We start from the raw sequence: 6,160 nt of genomic DNA on the forward strand, positions 1-6,160 counted from the left end.
TTCCTTAAGATGGGAGACATTGCAAGCAATAGTTTTGAAATTGCAACATGTATAATAGGGGTAGAGGATTGTCCACCCTCCATCCTTGTGCAAAAGGCTAATCAACACAACAAAACTCAACAATTACACATATTTAATTAGGAAAAGGGGTACGAAGTTAGCACAATATATACAATTTCAATGTAATAAGATGGACATGTAAACAAAATCACAATTAATTATAAGATACCCTCTAAAACATCTTCCAATACACTTTCATAGTAAAAAGCATTTTCACATGAGGCAAACTAAAAATGGTTTGAATTGAAACACAATGGAAAAATACAATATTATCTAGCTTTTTGCAACACCTCAAGGTACACAATATTTGTAGTGGTATGAGTGCTTGCACTTCTGTCTTCCAACAAAATCTTTATGGAACATGTAAATCTCTTTTGACTGAAAGCAACATAAAGTTGGCCATGAGAGAACATCGGCATCTTGAGATACAGACCCAAGAATAACAATGTTTATCCTTGAGACTTGTTAATAGTCATACAAAAGCCAACCTAACAAAAAAATGCCTTCTACACATGACAAAGGGCAACCCTGCAAACATCAGAATAAAGACAATCCTAGGTATGAAGACAATAACACCAACATTAGTTCCACATATAATCTCCAACACTCTTCTATGAAACTATTTGCATATTAATCTTATACCATTGCAAAGGCCAATAGGATGATTCAAGTTTCTCAATATCATCACAATCACATTTTTTTTCAACACCAAATAATGTGAAGGAAAACCACCACCTAGATCGATGGAGTTTAGATACTTGCTTAAGTAAAGGAAAGAATTTGCATCAGTCTCAGCTATAGAATAAGCATTGTAATACATATGAGAATCCCCTGGCATTTCACACAAGACAGCAATATTCAATGCATCAACATCTTTATTTTTAGAGGCCAAAATAGCACGTTCTTTGAAAAAAAATGCATAGTCTTGCTAAGAATGGATGTCCATGTAAACATGTGAGATGAGACCATCCATGGTAGTGTCATGCAAAAGCATATGTACTAAACTAGCAACACAATTACCACCATCCAAAATAATTATGACCATCACCAAGAGAAAGAAGCCATTCAACAAAATTATGATTCTCATCTTGCACGGAAACTCGCATATTTTGAGACAAACGTAAAACATGCATATGATTCCATTGAGGAGAAAGACAAAGGGTTGCATCAACTGTCTCTTCATCACGACGATTGCCGCTTGGCACCACAAGCAGGATTTGATGAAAATCTCCACCAAAGAGAATGACTTTGCCTCCAAAAGACATATCACATTCTATTATGTCCCTCAATGTTCTATCTAATGCCTCAAATGCATATTGATGCATCATTGGTGCCTCATCCCAAAAATAAGACATGCCAGCCTCAACAATTTTGCAAGTTGGCACTATATCTAAATGTTGCATGATAAAGTACTCTTGAGCTCAAGGGGAATCTTAAACCTCGAGTGCAACAATACATCCCTGTGTCAATAATAATGCAATAATTCAAGATGATGTTGTTCCAAGGATGACTTTTCCCTCGCAATTCCCTATACGTTTAATAGAGTGAAATACTCTCCTTAGCAAAAAATTGTACGAATATGTTTTCCCTAATTCCTCGAGCCCATCCAAAAAGAAAATAGTCTTACATGAGGAGGTGACAACATCAAACACAACCAAGTATGCCGTTCTTTGACATTCATTCAAACTAGATTCCATTGAACATGCAACATTTTGTTGACTTGCAATGTCAATGTCTAGCTCCTCACGTATCAAAGGATTACTTGCATATGCCACCAAATATCTATCAATCTCAGGCATCCCATCAAATTGGGACACACTTTGCCCATGTTGCTGCAAGATGTCTTCCAAATGCAACAAACCCAAATTGAAAGCCAAGTCCTAAGTAGTTGGATTATTTCCATGAGAAGAAGTCAAGCCATCTAGTATATAATTTCTTGTCATATAAATTGGGTACCATGATGATCTTCTATTGTGGATTTTGCATATGTGTGTGGGTAATGCCTTGAACGTTTGCCATTCACCATGCACGGACTTTTGGGACCTAGATAGCCACACACACCATGCATGTTGTAAGCAACAATTTTCTTAAATAGCTCGAGTAAATTCTCTTGGTCTGGAAGCTCTCACAAACCATCCTATTGTAGTGATCAACATCCTTTGGCTTAAATGCATCATGCAATATTAGAAGTGTATGTGAGTGTGGCAAGCCTCATTTTTGGAACTCCACTACAGTCACGTAGCCTGCAACTTTACCAAACAAAATTTTCCTCACAAGAATTTCCATCATATCCTTGTGCTTTTGATAGAAGACTTTAGTGGTCAAGTTAGGCCTATCGTGCACTATTTGATCAGGCAGCAAAGCATCCCTAATCTCCACCCACCTTGGATTATATGTGAAGGTGATGAAGAGATTAGGTTTATCTCTACTATGAACTATGGCCATGGCATCTTGATATAGTTTGTACATGTGTGGAGGCCCTCCTATGTAAAGGACAATGGAAGAACAATGCGCTTACCAATAGATCTCCCCATAACAACATCTTGCCTATCAGTGAGGCTCAAATAGACCTCTGCACACAAAGTAGATTGATTAAAATGACACAACATTAGTACGAACTATTCAATGCTACAATATACATCCACCATAAATAGATGCAATAGTCTTCCACATCTCATAATGCATGCAATGGTGTTGTCTCAAACTTGAAGATGATATGCATAGTGCTCCATTTGTGTAACATAGTCTTTCTTAGGCATGTTCTCAAGAGATATACTATCATCAATTGTGGAGTAAGGGATTTTCAAGTGCCACCCATCTTCTCCATTGGAAAATAGAAGAGCATATAACAATGGCATGTAGCTTGATGTAGGTTGGACATAGTGACACATATGCCATTTCTCATGTAAATGTTTATGTTGCGATGATGCAAGCTGTCATCATCACCTTGACCTAGCATAATAGCAATAAGCTCATTGCTAGTTGGCATAGAGTATTGTCTCAATGTCGCATGCCCTTCCATAATTGTGATCCTTATCTCTACTGTAGGATTTTCAAGAATAATATCTCCAATAGTTTGGAAGGCTCAAGTGTAAATGTTGCAAGTATGCATCATTGCTTACAAGGAAGACAATATCAGGTACCATTGACCCAATACGGTGATATACAGAACCATGAACTCAAAAGGTGTATCCATTCCCACCACCAAGCAATGACTCATCTATCTCAGCACCCAATGAGACAAAAGCAAGGGTAGCATTGTAGCTAGGACATTATGGGCTTCACTAGGATTTGAATTTCAAGGAATGGAGGGTGCAAAATGAACTTGATTCAGTCTACACAATGGAAGACATTTAGCATTAAAAGCATCAAATCTAGCATTTTGATTTATATCTTGCAAAGAAGAAAGACCTAGTCGGAAACTTCATAGTTGACTATGAAGCCTAGCATTGTGTCTTTGACCAACTCTTGTTGAGTTTGACCATAATCTATGCAATTGTTGAATTGGATCCCTTGACAAGGAACGTAAATTTGGTGCCATCCTCGAAGAATAATATTATCAAGGGTTGTGAGCAAAAGATATGAAAAACTACAATGAGAAAGAGAAAAAAGTATGTACATGCATGCATTCATGGAGCATATGTGTGTGCATGCGCATGTGCACACACACACACACACACACACACACATATGTATGCATATAAGTATCTAAATACATGTATATCTATAACTATACAATCCGTACATACATGTGCATATAAGCATGTAAATAAATAATATAAACATTATATATATATATATATATATATATATATATGCATATGCATATAAGTAAGTACATTCTATATGCATATACCTGGGGGGTCCACCTTATTGAACATGTAAGATATCATGTGAGTTCAAAAGAAAGGGTATTCTATTTAGTAAAATGTACAATATTATATTTACAAAAGGTATTTTATGTTGAAATATAGATGGCCTATCAACCATGTTACTACTACCAATGACACGATGGGTATTATGAATGGCCCTGGGCATAGCATTCGTGACCACCCTAGCTACTTTATCATTCTCAATTCTTATAGTGACGACATTCAAATGCCTAATATAAGACCTAAGATTAGTAACCTCAGTCACAAACTTATCAAGTTGAACCTCCCAAGATTGGGGTAGCAACCTGCAACCCGAGGGACACACCATAGGGCCTTTAGGTCCACCCCATAGCATACCCCACATCTCACAAAACATTTGGTGTCCTTTTGAATATTCGAGGCGATGTTCAACAAGCCCTGAAGTGTAGCATCAACCTCAGACCTCCAAGAGTTGTCCTGCTATGCCACACACTATAGATGTGCTACCATATATCTTTGGCCTACACAACACTACTCAATTTCCTGCCACAAGCATTGAAGGTCATGTGCAAGAAATCCATCCAACTCACCATGCGAGTGATGGCTTTTGCAAACATCTGTCAAGGCTCTCTTAATATATCTATCCCTGGCAATTTCCTTGGCTCATGTGACATTGATACGTCTTTGTGGAGTGGATAGCACAACCTTTCTCTACTATGGCATTAGGATTTCCAACCTTTATATTTGATAAAATGAAAACAATTAGATTTCTTTTAAAAAAATGTACTTGCATTTTGCAATATACAAATGTATTTGAATATTTGAATACAAATCATGTATTTGAAAGGAATTGGAGTAAAACCACCAATATTGAAAGGACATGGATGTTCACCAAGCATGCAAGGAACACATTGTGAAAGATATTCACATCAAAGCACTTGTAATATAGTGCACCTTGTCTTGACTATGCCACGCTTACTTTACCAATCACCATTTGTGTGATTTTGAATCATTCAAGAAATCACATACTAAAAAAATAAAATTTATAAAATACAAAGAATAAAGACCTAAATTGAAGGTTTGTAGTTGAGTAGAAGCCTAGCATTGTGTCTTTGACTCAGTCCTGTTGATTTTAACCATAGTCTACACAACTGTAGGATTCGTTCTCTTAACAAAGGACATGATATTTGTGCCATCCCCTAAATACGATTCTACCTGGTACTAAGAACAAATGATATGAAAAGATGAAATGAGAAACATGGAGAGAGAGAGAAGAGAGAGAGAGAGAGAGAGCTATTTTTCAAAAATATACATACAAATGCAACCCTAATAAGTTACTACCTAATAATAGAATATACAAAGACATAGAGCAAGTCATTGACAAAGATTTTGTACCAGGAAATGCAAGTGATGGATTACTACACATAGGATACTGGATTTTAGACCTGGAGTACATGCCATGATGTAATGAATTTTAGGATCAATACTAAGCATTCCTTCTTGCACATTTAGATGATGTACGTGATCACTTGTTATAGTTGATATGAAACTTACACCTCCCTTAGATCGAATTGAAGCATGCAAGTAAGTAAAAAAGGAATTCTCAATGCCTCATTGTCTATCAAGCTTTCATAGGAAATTCATCATTGCAAAGGTAACTATGTATAGCTTCATGTGTTTTCTATATTCCTTCCTCCCTCCCTTGTTTCTCCCTATCTCTCTCTTAGGGTCTTGAGGCGAAAGAGCATTAGGGCCTAGAGGGCTAAAGAGAAACCCCCCTCCTCCCTCTCTCTTTTTGGGGAAGGGTAGCATTAGTGCCTAAAGGGCCTAAGAAAAATTAAGCCTCTCAAAACTTGACGAAAACCTAGAAGTCTACTTGTAATTTATTTTACAAATTTATTTTAACAAAGGTGGAGTTTTGCAGTTCAAAGGTTAGAGTTCAAACATGTGTACATACACATGAGTGGTTCATCTTTAAATGAAGATACATGTCCATGCTGCTCTATTGTCCCTTCCAATGGAATTGTGCTTCAATCTTTCTCTCCCCTCCAGATGTCCATCAAGCATGAAAGTTTCTTTGTTGTTAGTGGCTCTCTCTCTCTCTCCCACACAGACACATGGAAGTCAATGAGCTACACATGGATAATATTTTCCATAACATTCCAATATCCACATGTCTCAAGACATCACCATGTGATATCAACTTTTGAATGGCATCCAATTCATATTCCATTACTGTGATAGATGTT

Source organism: Lygodium microphyllum, chromosome 28 (genome assembly GCF_053477565.2).
Source record: "Lygodium microphyllum isolate KBCC chromosome 28, Lygodium_microphyllum_v1.1.10, whole genome shotgun sequence".
Classification (NCBI taxonomy): Eukaryota; Viridiplantae; Streptophyta; class Polypodiopsida; order Schizaeales; family Lygodiaceae; genus Lygodium; species Lygodium microphyllum.